General features: G+C 41.0%; 1 protein-coding gene across 2 annotated transcripts in view; it reads left to right on the forward strand.

Annotated features, from left to right (window-relative positions):
• Positions 1 to 16,000, forward strand: part of STK32A (serine/threonine kinase 32A) — a 130,955-nt gene that overhangs the window by 81,788 nt on the left and 33,167 nt on the right. The window lies entirely within an intron of this gene.

The following is a 16,000-nucleotide window of genomic DNA, read 5'->3' on the forward strand; positions in this document are numbered from 1 at the left end:
CTCTAGTCTTTCCCATTCTGTTGTTTTCCTGTATTTCTTTGCATTGATCTCTGAGGAAAGCTTTCTTATCTCTCCTTGCTATTCTTTGGAACTCTGCATTCAAATGGGAATATCTTTCCTTTTCTCCTTTGCTTTTCACTTCTCTTCTTTTCACAGCTATTTATAAGGCCTCCTCAGACAGTCATTTTGCTTTTTTGCACTTCTTTTCCCTGGGGATGGTCTTGATCCCTGTCTCCTGTACAATGTCACGAATCTCCATCCATAGTTCATCAGGCACTCTGTCTATTAGATCTAGTCCCTTAAATCTATTTCTCACTTCCTCTGTATAGTCATAAGAGATTTGATTTAGGTCATACCTGAATGGTCTAGTGGTTTTCCCTACTTTCTTCAATTTAAGTCTGAGTTTGACAATAAGGAATTCATGATCTGAGCCACAGTCAGCTCCCAGTCTTGTTTTTGCTGATTGTATAGAGCTTCTCCATCTTTGGCTGCAAAGAATATAATCAATCTGATTTCAGTGTTGACCATCTGATAATGTCCATGTGTAGAGTCTTCTCTTGTGTTGTTGGAAGAAGGGTGTTTGCTGTGACCAGTGCGTTCTCTTGGCAAAACTGTATTAGCCTTTGCCCTGCTTCATTCTGTACTCCAAGGCCAAATTTACCTGTTACTCCAGGTACTTCCTACTTTTGCATTCCAGTCCCCTATAATGAAAAGGACATCTTTTTTGGGTGTTAGTTCTAAAAGGTCTTGTAGGTCTTCATAGAACCGTTTCAGCTTCTTCAGCTTTACTGGTCAGAGCACAGACTTGAATTACTGTAATATTGAATGGTTTGCTTTGCAAACAAACAGAAATCATTCTGTTGTTTTTGAGATTGCACCCAAGTACTGCATTTTGGACTCTTTTGTTGACCATGATGGCTACTCCATTTCTTCTAAGGGATTCCTGCCCATAGTAGTAGATATAATGGTCATCTGAGTTAAATTCGCCCATTCCAGTCCATTTTAGTTCGCTGATTCCTAGAATGTCGACATTCACTCTTGCCATCTCCTGTTTGACCACTTCCAATTTGCCTTGATTCATGGACCTAACATTCCAAGTTCCTATGCAATATTGCTCTTTACAGCATCGAACCTTGCTTCTATCACCAGTCACATCCACAACTGGGTATTGTTTTTGCTTTGGCTCCATCTCTTCATTCTTTCTGGAGTTATTTCTCCACTGATCTCCAGTAGCATACTGGGCACCTACCGACCTGGGGAGTTCCTCTTTCAGTATCCTATCATTTTGCCTTTTGGTATTGTTCATGTGGTTCTCAAGGCAACTCCTGTTCTAATCTCCAGCATGTAGTCTAACCCAGAGCTGAATAAGTCAATAACTAAACAAATCAATGAGGACAGAATATACATGTGATCCTTGGGTGGACACGGAAAGTAAAGGTTTCTGTAGATGAAATTTTCTTCAGTATTGTTTATTTGTTTTTTGGTTTTTTGGACACACCATGAGGCTTGCAGTGTCTTAGTTTCCCAATCAGGGATCGAACCTGCACCCTTGGCAGTGAAAACTTGAGAGTCCTCACCACTGAACCACCATAGAATTCCTGGAGCATTGTTTTAATTTATTCCACACATTCCTATTGTGTGTCCACAGTGTGTGGCTCCATGCTGCCTTTCTTCCATGCTGTGTAGCAAAACACCACAGACATAGGAACTTAAAACAATGCACATAGATTATCTCACAGTTTCTTTGAGTCAGGAGTTAGGGGACATCTGAGTTGGGTTCTTGAAAAGAGGCTGATTGGAACTGGGTTCTCTTCTCGATTCTAGACTGGGCAAGGGTCCACTTCCAAGTCCAGTTAGGATGTTGGCAGAATTCATTGCCTTGTGGCTGTAGGACTCAGGTTGTTCAAGTTCAGTGAGGAGACCAAGACTCTAGAGTGAGTCTGCTAGCAAGACAGAGTCCATTTTATTGAATTAAATCGTGTAACATAACACAGTCAGTAGAGTGACATCCCATCACTTTTTGCCATATAATGTCTGTTAGAAGCAAGCCATACAATTAGCCCACACTCTGGGGTGAGGATGAGATAAGACATGAACACCAGAAGGTGGGGACTGTGGGAGACACCATAAAGTCTGTCCAGCACAATTCCTCTAATGGAGTTGTCTTACACCAAACCCTAACATCAATACCCTCTATGAACTTAAAGTGAAATTGAAAGTCGTTCTGTCGTGTCTGACTCTTTGCAACCCCATAGGCTCCTGTAGCCCACCAGGACTGTAGCCCACCAGGCTCCTCTGTCCATGGATTCTCCAGGCAAGAATACAGGAGTGGGTTGCTATGCCCTCCTCTAGGCTATAACCTTAAACACAGCCTTGAACATCTCTGTCAAGGAGGTGGTGAGGAGGTATGACCAAATGAACAGGAATGGTTCTTTCATATCTAAGAGTCTAGGATGATTTCTTCTCACCCCTGATAGGATGATTCTCTTCAGAGTATAACTTCTTTGATTTTCAGCTCTCTACCACACACCCACTTCTCCCCAAGAAGGCCCCATGACCAAAATGAACTGTCCAGAGAGCATATAACAGTGAAGTGAGATAATCACCTTTTAGCACATTTAATAATCAAGATCTACTGATGAAATTATTTGCAGGGCAGCAATGGAGACATAGACAGAGAGAACAGATTTATGGACACAGAGAGGGGGAGGAAGGAGAGAGTGTGATGTATGGAGAGAGTAACATGGAAACTTACATTACCATATGTAAAATAGATAGCCAATGGAAATTTGCTATATGACTCGGGGAACTCCAACTGAGGCTCTGTAACAACCTAGAGGGGTGGGATGGGGAGGGAGGTGGGAGGGATGTTCAAGAGGGAGGGGGAATATGTATACCTGTGGCTGATTCATGTTGAGGTTTGGCAGAAACCAACATGATTCTGTAAAGCAATCATCCTTCAATTAAAAAATTAATTCATTAAAAAAATAATAATTAAGACCTTTCTGCGATTCAGTTGTGAACCAGAATTCTTTGCTTTCATAGGCAGAGACCTTCAAGGCTGAGGTTTCACCTTTTTGTCTGACTTATACACACTGCAGCATCTTGGAAGTCACATTTTATTCCTAGGGATGATCATTCGTAGGAAAAAATAAGATCTTTCTGCAGCTAATCATTTTGGTCAATGATCACTGAGTGACAGATGAGCTTCTGATGAAGGAACTTGCCAGCACAGTGACACCCCAGCTTTCTGAAGCCTGTGCAAATGAGTCATCTGGAGAGAGGCTTTTCTAATTCCTAAGGGTGTTTACTGCTCTCTGCTCACCATTTAATTTATACTACAATGACATGTCTCATTTTCTTAATGGCTTAAGAAGAGCTATCATTCACTGTGTATATATCAAGAACTAGGCACTGTGCTAACAAGTATTTTTCACACACTGATAGTCAGCAATACCATGACAGGTTAAGTGCCTTGCCCAGTACCATGCAGTTGGTATACTATGGCCAGATTCAAACATAGGATTATCTGATTCAAAGGTCTTACTCTTAATATAGGCTCTTTTGGTTTCATTCTTATAAACATGATAGACCTCTTCAAAATCAGATGAGCTATTTAGTGCTATATAGCCAATACCAGGGCTTCCCTGATAGCTCAGTGGGTAAAGAATCTGCCTGCAATGAAGGAAACTCCAGTTCGATTCCTGGGTTGGGAAGATCTGCTGGAGAAGGGATAGGCTACCCACTCAAGAATTCCTAGGCTTCTCTTGTGGCTCAGCTGGTAAAGAATTTGCCTGCAGTGTGGGAGACTTGGGTTTGATCCCTAAGTTGGGAAGATCCCCTGAGAAGAATAAAGCTACCCACTCCAGTATTCTGGCCTGGAGAATTCCATGGACTGTACAGTCCATGAGGTTGCAAAGAGTCAGACAGGACTGAGCGACTTTCATTTCACATCCAATAGCAACTAACATTAGTTTCAGTTCAATTCAGTCACACAGTCGCGTCTGACTCTTTGTGACCCCATGAATCACAGCATTAGTTTAGACACATATTTTTAGTTGGTGTGTGTTATGGGTTGAGTTGTGTGTCCCTCCCCCCGCCCACCAACACACACACAAAAGGTATGTTGAAGTCCTAATCCCTAGAATCTCAGCATGTGACCTTATTAGGAAATAGGAAAGCTTCCCAGGTGGTTCAGTGGTAAAGAATCTGCCTGCCAATGCAGAAGATGCAAGAGATGTGGGTTAGAACCCCTTGGTCAGGAAGAGCCCCTGGAAGAGGAAATGGCAACCTACTCCAGTATTCTTGCCTGGGAAATCCCATGGACAGAGGAGCCTGGTGGGCTACAGTCCAGGGAGTCACAAAGAGTCAGACATGACAGAGCGACTGAGCACATAAGCACAGAGGTAATCAAGTAAAAATGAGTTAATGAAGGTGGACCCTAATGTAACTTGTGTTATCAAAAGTGGAAATGCGGACTTAGAGATAGACACACACAGAAAAGGAAGACGATGTGAAGAGACACAGGGAGAACTCCATGTGAAGATGAAGGACTGGAGTGATGTGTCTATAAGCCCAGGAAGGCTAAAGATTGCCAACAAACCAACACAAGCCAAGAAGAAGCGAGGAAGTCCCTCACGTACAGGTTTCAAAAGGAGGAGGACCTGATGACACCTTGATTTCAGACTTCTAGCCTCCAGAACCATGATATATATTTGTTTTTTCTTAAGCCACCTATTTTGCAGTGCTTTGTTACAGCAGCCCTAGCAAACTTATACAGTGTGTTTTTACAGTTCTCTTAGAGGCTAAAATGTCAACCTTTGCTTCTCTAGCACATGCTGCTCAGAGCAGCTTCTGCTTCCCTCCTGATATGATGCTCCAAATACATTATGGGATGGGAGACCAGATAACAAAACTTATTAGAACTGTTTATAAAAGTGCAGTAACCTAAGAGGGAAATCCGATAAGTCAAATCCATTAGCTTTCGTATATGGTAAACTATTTTACGTTGCCCAGAGACTATCTCTGCTTACTTCCGTATTTCTGATTTGGTGAGATATTTCAGCTATCTCCGGTCTTTTAATAACATGTCTCTAGCCCACGGGGTTTTGTTTTGCACTTAAATATGTCTAGACGAAGTTCAACCTTTTCTGATTTACCAAAGCAGCACATCCAGTATATGAGAAAATTAAAAGTCTAAAAATAATTACAGATTGTCTGATCTCTGTATGACTCCTGCTCTGTGTGAAGTTGCCTTTCTTCCTCTCAGTACACTGATAATATTTTGTTCATGGCAGTGGGATGATGGTTTGGCTTCCGGCTGCCATTTTCTGTGGGCTGGTTAAGAAAATGCCCTTCCTTTTTATTTTGGTAAATCTTCTCTTCAGGAGTTTACAAGCTTTCTGCAAGTCTTCACTTCCTAACTGCCACAGCAGAAGGGCTACTTGAGCCTCAAAAGCAAAATGGTAGTGTGGTAATGAGGGTATTAGGTTGATGTGTTCTATTCAGCACCTGCTCCCGAGCTACTGAATAATGAATGAGCATCAGTTACACATTGTGAAAACAGGAGACTCTGCCTGTTTTGTGCTGTGTGTCAGGCAGTTCTGAAAGGAGCTTTGAAACTGTGCTTCTCATACGAGGGCACCCATTTGTGAAAACCCACGTGAAAAAGTCCAAGAACTGCTCGTTTCCAGGTCAACATTTAACTTGCCTGTGCCCAACTTTTAAGTTTCTCTAAGGTTAAGAGTTTTGTTAATATGCAACCCGTGCCTTGGTCCAAATTAAATTTTACTTTGCCTAGCATACATTTTAGCCCAAAGCTGAAGCATCATTCTTTCAGGGTTAGTCATTTAACGCATGGTATTGATGACTTATTCATGTGCCAGGCAAACAACTCTTGATTGGAGTTTTTTTAATTCATTAACTATGTTATTTGTTTATTCACATGTGTATTGTTGTTGACATTTTATTGAAGTATAGTTGATTTACAATGATGTTGCATTAGTTTTGGGTGTACAGCAAAGTGATTCAGATAAATATACATATATATTCTTTTTCAGATTCTTTTCCATTATTATTAGATGATATTGAATATAGTTCCCTGTGCTATACAGTAGGTCCTTGTTGGTTATCTATTCTATATATAGTTGTGCATATATGTTAATCCCAAGCTCCCAATTTATCCCTTCCTCTCTTTTCCCTGTTGTAACCATAAGTTTGGTAAGACTGACCTGGCCTCAGCTCAGCTCTCTTGCTGCTGCTTCAACCACTCTCTCCCCTTTCTCACATGTTCTGATCACAAAGGCCTCTGTTCTGCTACAGGATATGACAAACTTCCACTTTAGAGTCTGTCTAAGTATAGACAGACTCTTTGTCTGTGAATCTGTCTCTGTTTTGTCAATAAGTTCATCTGTGTTTTAGACTCCACCTATAAGTGATATCATGTGATACTTGTCTTTTCTGTCTGACTTTACTCAATATGAAGAGTTTTTGAAGCATAGAATCATGGTTTCTGTCCCCTCAGAGCTTATAGTTTGGTTGAGGAGATGGAAAAAAAATGTAATACAGAAACATAAACAAAGAACAGAGGTATAAATTACCATATTAGGTACAGCGTTTGTTAAATGCTTTCTGGGAAATAAAGATCTAAGGAAAAGCATGCAGGTTTGGGGAGACTGGGCGACTTTAGCATCATGCTGGAAGAAGCCTCGCCAGTAGGTGGCATTTGAGCTCTAAGGTGGAAGGTTGTTACTTCCTGTAGTAGAACAGAGTCCTCTGTGGTCAGAACAGGTAAGAAAGGGGAGAGAGATGTTGAAGAAGCCACAAGAGAGCTGAGCCAAGGGCAGGTCCTCTTACCGTGTTCAAGTAAATGCTCTAGTTCAAGGCTATTTCTTATTTGTGCTTTAGTGAAAATACAGAGCCAGTTTTTAAAGGAGACTTACTTGAATTTGTTATCAGCTTGGAGATAAGGATAGGGCATTCACAGTGGGTAGTAAGACAATAAAAATGCAAATGATAGAGAATGGGCCTCATTAGCTCTTCTAGATATCAGGGCAGGAAAGAGCCTGGAGATTATTAGTTCAACTTGCTCCCTCTGTAGGGAAGGGATCAGCATACTTTTTCTGTAAAAGGCTAGATAGAGAATGTTTTAGACTTAATAGGCTGTACAGTCTGCCCCAACTCATCGACTCTGCCCCTGAAGAGTGGAGGCAGCCACAGATAACATGAAAGCATAGAACATGATTGTGTTGCAACAAAACCTTCAGTTCAGTTCAGTCGCTCAGTCATGTCCGACTCTTTGCGACCCCGTAAATCACAGCATGCCAGGCCTCCCTGTCCATCAGCAACTCCCGGAGTTTACTCAAACTCATGTCCATCAAGTCGGTGATGCCATCCAGCCATCTCATCCTCTGTCATCCCCTTCTCCTCCTGCCCCCAGACCTTACAGATACTGAAATGTGAATTTCACATGATTCTTTGTGTCATAAAATGGCATTCATCTTTGATTTTTCAATCATTTAGAAATGTAAAGTCCCTTTGCAGCTTATAGCCATACAAAAAACAGATGATGTGCTACATTTTGGCCACAGGCCACAGTCTGTCAACCCCGGAACAGATGCTAAAACTGTGGCCCAGAGGAACGAGTGATATGAAGGTCACAAAGCAAATCAGAGTCAAGGCTAAGATAAGAAATCATGTGTTCTAGCTGTTGGGCTGGTGGTGGTTGTTGTTCAGTCGCTCAGTCATGTCAGACTCTTTGCGACCCCATGTCCTTCACCAGCACGCCAGGCTTCCCTGTCCTTCACCATCTCCCAGAGCTTGCTCAAACTCATGTCCATTGAGCTGGTGATGCCATCCAACCATCTCATCCTCTGTCATCCCCTTCTCCTCCTGCCTTCAATCTTTCCCAGCATCAGGGTCTTTTCTAACGAGTCAGCTCTTCGCATCAGGTGGCCAAAGTATTAGAGCTTCAGCATCAGTCCTTCCAATGAATATTCAGGATTGATTTCCTTTAGGATGGACTAGTTTGATCTCCAAGGCTAGTACTTTTTAAAAAATAGCGTCTTCATTGATGATAAAAGGAAGAAGATATTTGTTGTTGTTCAGTCACTAACTTGTGTTTGACTCTTTGCGACCCCATGGACTGCAACACTCCAGGCTCCCCTGTCCTTCACTATCTCCCAGAGTTCGCTCAAATTCATGTCCATTGCGTCAGTGACGCCATCCAACCATCTCATTCTCTGCCACCCCCTCTCCTTTTGCTTTCAATCTTCCCCAGCATCAGGGTCTTTTCCAATGAGTTGGCTTTTTGCGTCAGTTAAACATCAGTTTTTTACTATCTGTCCTTTCCTACACTAATACTTCCCAATTATTTGTTCAATATTTTCTGAAAGTTAGTTGAACAATTACTCTGTGCCAGATACTAAACTAAAAGTTCTGCATGTGCCATCTCACTAAAGCTTCACAATGGCTCTATAAAGCAGATACTATCACTGTCCTCTGTTTACAGATTCAGGAGGGCTGAGTCTCAGAAGCTTACTGCAAACATGTTTCTAGTCTCAATAGAAAACTAATTCACATGAGACTAAACAATAAAGGGGCTTTATTATCTTATGATACTTGAAAGTCCAGATGTATGCCAGACTCATAGGCTATCTTGATCCAACACATCAGCCTTGGATTCCATGCTAACTCGTTTACATTCTATGAATCACACACCTTCTGGAAGCTTTCTTCAGGACAGCAAGGAAGCTTCTTCCTCAGAGGCCCATAGGGTAACTCTTGTCCCTGCTCAGTGGCTTAACTAGGGTTACAGCCCACTCCCGAACCAATAACCGGAACTATGGCATAACCCTGAGTAGCTTAGCCCTGAGTCATAGAACTGTCTCCTGAAGTCAAGCATGGGATCAGTTCAATTCAGTTAAGTCGCTAAGTCGTGTCCGACTCTTTGCAACCCCATGCAGCATGCCAGGCCTCCCTGTCCATCACCAACCCCCAGAGTTTACTCAAACTCATGCCCATCTAGTCGGTGATGCCATCCAGCCATCTCATCCTCTGTCATCCCCTTCTCCTCCTGCCCTCAATCCCTCCCAGCATCAAGGTCTTTTCCAATGAGTCAACTCTTCGCATGAGGGGGCCAAAGTATTGGAGTTTCAGCTTCAGCATCAGTCCTTCCAATGAACATCCAGGACTGATCTTCTTTAGGATGGACTGGTTGGATCTCCTTGCAGTCCAAGGGACTCTCAAGAGTCTTCTCCAACACCACAGTTCAAAAGCATCGATTTTTTGGCACTCAGCTTTCCTCACAGTCCACCTCTCACATCCATACATGACCACTGGAAAAACCATAGCCTTGACTAGATGGACCTTTGTTGGCAAAGTAATATCACTGCTTTTTAATATGCTGCCTAGTTTGGTCCTTCCAAAGAGTAAGCATCTTTTAATTTCTTGGCTGCAATCACCATCTGCAGTGATTTTGGAGCCCCCCAAAACAAAGTCTGTCACTGTTTCCACTGTTTCCCCATCTATTTGCCATGAAGTGATGGGACCGGATGCCATGATCTTAGTTTTCTGAATGTTGAGCTTTAAGCCAACTTTTTCACTCTCCTCTTTCACTTTCATCAAGAGGCTTCACTTTCTGCCATAAGGGTGGTGTCATCTACATATCTGAGGTTATTGATATTTCTGCCGGCAATCTTGATTCCAGCTTGTGCTTCTTCCAGCCCAGCGTTTCTCATGATGTGCTCTGCACATAAGTTAAATAAGCAGGGTGACAATATACAGCCTTGACATACTCCTTTTCCTATCTGGAACCAGTCTGTTGTCCATGTCCAGTTCTAACTGTTGCTTCCTGACCTGCATACAGGTTTCTCACTGTGTGGATCACAATAAACTGTGGAAAATTCTGAAAGCATGGGATAGATTTCCCCAAAACAAAGGGACTACAGTATATATGTGTGTGTGGCAGAGAGGTTAAATACACAAATGAAGTGAAATGATTAAGAGAATGAAGAATACATGTTACGAAGGCAATTGTAATGTACATTATACAAAGTTATAACTTGCCCAAGGTCCCAGAACTAGCAAATTTTCAGCTGAGATTTGTAACTGGGTGGTTTGACTCCAGAGCCCACATTCTCAACATCTAGGTTCTACTGCTTCCCAAATAAACCTAATAATGCCTGGAGATGGATAGATGGATAGAACAATTTGTGATTGGGACTGTTACCAACTTTATTCTACTCATACACGTACACAATTACATAGTACAGTACCATATACCATATACATGACTCATATTTAGTCTGTGTACTGGTACAGCCGTACCCATTGTAAAACTACTAAAATTCTTGTATTTCAGTGTAGTCGTTGATAGGGAGCTGCTGCCTGAGCTTTCCTGTTACCCACTTCCTTTCGTGCCCCGCTTTGTTCTGTCTTCTGTTCTCTCACCCACAAAATCCCTTGATCCAGCAGCTGAAGTGCTAACTCCTGACCCAACAGGGGTCTCTTAGGTTCTGCTTATGTGCCTCCACTAGCATTCCGATGACAGGCTTTGTTACCATCAATGGACCACAACTGATCTTGTTCCTTTCTGGTTCCTCTTATTTTGTAGACTCTTTTCCTTCCCCTAACTAGTACATCTCCTTCCTTAAGATTTCCTGGGTTTGAGTGGAAGACCCAGGAGACCTGAGTTCAGGCCAGTCTCTGTGGCTGAGTGATAGTTACTCCGTGTCCTTGCCTCCTTGGGTACAGAATGCGTAAATGTTGCTTACGATTCTAGCTATGTGAATCCAAATTAAAGAAAACAGTGGTAATGAAGAGCACTGCTGACAAACACAAAGCTGTAAGGCAGGAAACCTTGTCATCTAAATATTCTGCCTTCAAAGACTACAAAATGGTTAAAAATCTCAAGTTTCTGGGATGGTGGTACATGGCCATATTTCTCAAACCGGAGTGTCTGTACTATTGTACTGTTGGGGATTCATCTTCCTTAAACAATAGAGTTATCCAGAACAAGAAAGAAAGACTTCTTATATTAAAAGAGATATGGATTTATTAATATTATAGAGTAGGGTGCAAAGTCTATATGATTTTCATATATAAAATAGAAATGATGAAAAAAATAAACTTGCTGCAGACCAATTTTAACCACACTTCATACCCCTGGGTATGTTAGGACATTCTCTGCTGAGAGGGAGTAAGATATGAATATTTGCAATGTAAACTAAGATTGTACCTCTCAATCTTTGATTATAATTCCAGTTCTGTCTTACTTTTAATCTTGAGCCATCTCTGAGCTCCCCCTTCTTCATTCGCAAAAATGGGTGTAATATCTAAGTTATGGATATTATTGTTGTAAGCAATAAGATCAATGTTGTCTCTCAAGTGCCTGCCACAGCATGGACAATAAATATTAACTATAACCACTCTCGTGACTCATGGGAAGTACATCAGTTTGAAACATTATTATGGACTAGCCTCAAACACCTATTACTGTGGCCAAGCAGGCATTACTAATCAATCTTTCCCCTTGGGTGTTGAGGCCCTTTACCAACACAGTCTGAAAACCTTCAGACCCTTTACTTCATTTCCTTGTAATGGCTTCTGTAACTAATACTCCCTTGAACAAATTGTGGGAAGGGCTGGAATTGAACAACAAAAAGAATTAGCCAGAAAGTTGCTAAGAGAATAAATGTTAAAAGTTCTCATCATAACAGAAAAAATTCATAACTATGTGTGGTGATGGATGCTAACTAGACATATTGTGGTGATCATTTCAGAATACACACAAATACTGAATTATTATATGGACATCTGAAACAAGTACATGTCAATTATTTCTCAGTTGAAGCAACCAGTTGGTCAGAAAGTTGGAGGATGATACTTGGTCCTTTAATAATCCAATCCTGGCAGCTTTTCACTTCTGCCTCCTGCTCTAAATTATGTAATTTTGCTCACAATTTCCCATCACACTCTCATACCCCCGCCCCTCTCTTTTCTTAATGTGGGTCTGTTAATGTGACCAATAGCCTTCATGAAACACCATAATTAATATATTATAGGCACAACAAATACAATATTGTATGATAATATTATATAAATATATGTAAATAAAATGTCATACATATACTATTTTCCTCTCTCAAAAACTTGGAGAGTACCCAATCTAAGAGAGCACTATGTAACAAAGATTTAAACCCAAACCATGGACCTGTCAGAAAGCTGTGGGACACTGAAGGAGTTGAGTTTGGTTTGCATACACAGATTTTCCTGTTCTATCTTTTCACAATACCCCATGTCATATTGCAGGGTGAGCAACTTGATTCCAGGGTAGGCTCAGTGAAGGGATGTAATTAGCCTATTAAGTCCTGCTAATGTCTTGTTAAAGTCATTCAAGTGAGAACAGCAGACATATCAGTTCCACCTTGAACCCTGCCATAGGGAGCACTGCATTTCCACACTCTGTTTATAGACCCCACAGTAGGAATCAGCTGATTCAGCAGGACCTGGCCTTTTCTGTTTCATCAAGTCAAGATGCAATGAGAACTTTCTACAGAATGTGTGTGTGTTCCTGGAGCACTTCAGCACTCCCCAAATGACTGGTTTTTTTGTTGCCAACAGCAAATACAGTGCATCTTGCATAGATGGAGGAGGAAACCAATATTCTTGCCTGGAGAATTTCATGGTCTGAGGAGCCTGAATTACTGGATCGAGTATTAATTTCATGTTTATTTTTTTTGAAGAACCATCATAGTGCCTTAGATCATTGTATTTTAAAGGTCAAATTTTCAAGGCTGCTGAGGGCCTGGTATTATGAGTTAAGAGAAAGAGAAGAAATAATAATTATCTCCCATGTTTTTGTTTTTGTTTTTATAATGGGAGAATATTGGTATGGTATACTGGGCTAAGGGCCTTGGGGATAAGAGGGTTTTGGTGTTTGTGTTGGATGTGATGGATATCAAAGGGTCTCTTTAGGACATATATTTATATTTATCAGGGCTGCTAAACATACAGATGGAAACATCAGGCATAAAATTTCATTTATTATTAGTCTAGAATGTCAGGGTTGGCAATAAAAGGTATATGAGACAGGTCATACTGCACAGGGGGTAGGATCTAGTGATGGCAGAAGAATGATTCAGGAGATGGGAGTCAGGAAATAATCAGGGTGCATATTTTCAGCTTGCCTGGGTGACTTTAGGAATAGCCAGGTTTGGTAATTAACCAGGTAAACCATCTTATAGATTGCCTTAAATGAAGGAAACCATTCAGGATTACTGGAAAAGATGAAAAAGATAAGAGGTGGTGCTGCATTTCTGAACTAGAAAATCTCACCTTGTTCTAGAAGAAATTTTAATACAACACCTGGGTTTATTTTCATTTCCTTTCTCCTGCTACATGAATAAACAGTCTTATCACACTGCTATTCACCCTTAGTGACTTAGAGGTTACTTAATCACTTTTGAGAGAAACTGTGTACTCAGAATCTCTGCTTATATACTTCATTTTTCTGTTAAGAGTCTACTTTCCCTTTTCTACAGAGAAAGGATATTTTCTCATATCCTTTCTCTGAATTTAGTAATAAACATACCTCTTTACCACTTCAAACCCCTTTGACAGGTTTCCTCATGAACCTTTCTTACCCTCTCCATCCCTGGGGCACCTTGATCTCGTGTATCTATTTCCCATATTCTAACACAGTGACTTATTAAAGTAGACAAATGTTTGATGAATAAATGAACGTCAGACTGAAGTAGGACATACCACCTTTAAAATATGACCTCTCTGATCTTTGTGCTGTTCTTTAAGCTATAAGGAAGTTTCTGGGGAAAGTAGTGGATATAACAAAGTGTGGCTATAACAAAAATTTTTTTAAATGATGCCTAGAAATTTAATAGAAAGCCCATAAATTGACAAAACCATAGCAGTTCATTCCTCCCAGCAAACCCTCATAAATTCAGACCACGAAATCATTATGTTCATTCGGCCGCTCCGTTCCAGGCAGGGTTCCTCAGAGCCTCCCCCTCATCTGGAAACACTATGTGATGCTCACTGATGCCAGTCTGAAAGAGGTGCCAAGAGCCTAGTGCTTGGTTTACCTGGAGCTTTAAGCTGCAGAGTGTTTGATGGTGCGCTATAGTGTGCTTATATATCCTGGTTTATATTTTAATCAAGAAGCTGTCCCTGCCACCAAGGAGTTCATGATCCAGTTGGGGGAAAAAATTAATAGAAGTGTGATAAATGTTATGATGGAAGAAGTATACCATGCAGAGCATGTAGGAAGGGCCTGACCCAGAAATGGAAAATCAGGAAAGGCTCCCTATAGGAAGTGGCATCTGAGCTATGCCACTCTCCCTGAGAGTGAGAGACGAATCTGGATTTTCTGGGTGTAGCAGGTCAAGGCTCTGATTCACACAAAGGAACAACGGAAGGTGAAGGGATGGAGGGGGCATTTAGGAGACTCCACGTACTCTATGTGGCTGTCACCCAGGAGTCAGACTAAGAGGGACTTTCATTCTATATGAATGAGTTTAGACTTGATAATTTTTGAAATGAAATCCATCAGAGGGCATGGGGTGGGGTCTGAAATATTGAGACTTTAGCCAGAGAAACATCCAGTTTGAAACCCCCTCCCGCTCTGTTTCTAATAAATTGTACCCTGAACAAGAGAAAAATTTGCCACAGCCACAAATGATCACTTATGAATCCAGAATTAATTTTAAGAAACTAATGAACTAAATGAGGAGATATTTAAACCTTATGAAAGTACCCATGTACTGTTGGGTGGGGTACATACTTGGTTCTCTCTGCAGCTAAGAGGCTTGTTATTCATTAATAGTGTCAAGAAAAGAGGACTCTGACAATCTGGGTCTGTCAAAGTCTCGGGTCACCTTATTCTAACAACATAAAAGCCTCTTGACTAGACTGAAAAATGTAATCCCAAACCGGTTGCAGAATTTCTTCCCTAATGACTTCTGTGAATTTGGGTTGAAGGGCTTTAATGATTTGTTAGGGAAGGGCAGTGAAAGCAGGAGTGTGGAAGAGTGAGGGCTATTATGAACTGCAGAGCAGTGCTCTCATTGAGGACACTGCTTACAGTATTATTTGTTTCTGGAGGACTTTTAAATCTACAGACCAATCCTCTAAGTATTTACCATCAAACCTCTGAGTATCTACCATCAAACTACTCCCTTCATCGGATGAGGGTGGGTTGTATTCCTTTCTGTGGATTTAAGGAACTTATCAGTGCATGGAAGACTGGTCCAGATCCTTTAATTAACAACCCTAGGAACAAGACTTTTTGAGTCACTATAGGCATTAACATCATCCTAAGAAAGATTCTAATCTCTGCAAGTTGAAAGTATAATCACAGTTTTGAAAATGCATGTAAAAGGTTCTGCCTGGGGTATTTTCTGAGTTACATAGGATCCCTCTTTCCTGGTTTATGAAAAACTAGAAGAGATCAGAGGCATTATATCATTAGCATCTTCATCAATCTATATTCAGGAATCTGAAGTTTCATAATGTGTCTCTCTGCTTCATCTCAGTCAAGACTTACTACCCATTAATTTATGTTTTGTTAAGACCTAAGGTGTAGAGAGTATGAACAAACCATTATTTCTCTAAAAAAAATAAAAGTATAATCACAGCATAGACCGTTTTGTTTCTCATAGTCTTTAAATTCACTTCATCTGTGTAGCTCTAGAGTTACACAGACAATAGTGATGATCAGTACTACTGCCTTATGACAATGTAAATGCCATATGATCTCTGGAGCAATACTTACTTGCTCAGCTATAACCCACTAAGAATTTAAGGGTCTAAGAGCTTTGGAATGAAAAAGACCCAGGTTCAGAGCCCAGTTCTTCTGTTTACTAGCTCTGTGACCTTGGATTGAGTGACTTAACTTCTTTAAGCCTCAGTTTTCTGATCTAGAAATTGGGAATATTACTGGTTATCATCTCAATTCACTGTGAGGATTCAATGAGGTTGTGATGAA

This window comes from Cervus elaphus, chromosome 9 (genome assembly GCF_910594005.1).
Source record: "Cervus elaphus chromosome 9, mCerEla1.1, whole genome shotgun sequence".
In the NCBI taxonomy this organism is placed as follows: Eukaryota; Metazoa; Chordata; class Mammalia; order Artiodactyla; family Cervidae; genus Cervus; species Cervus elaphus.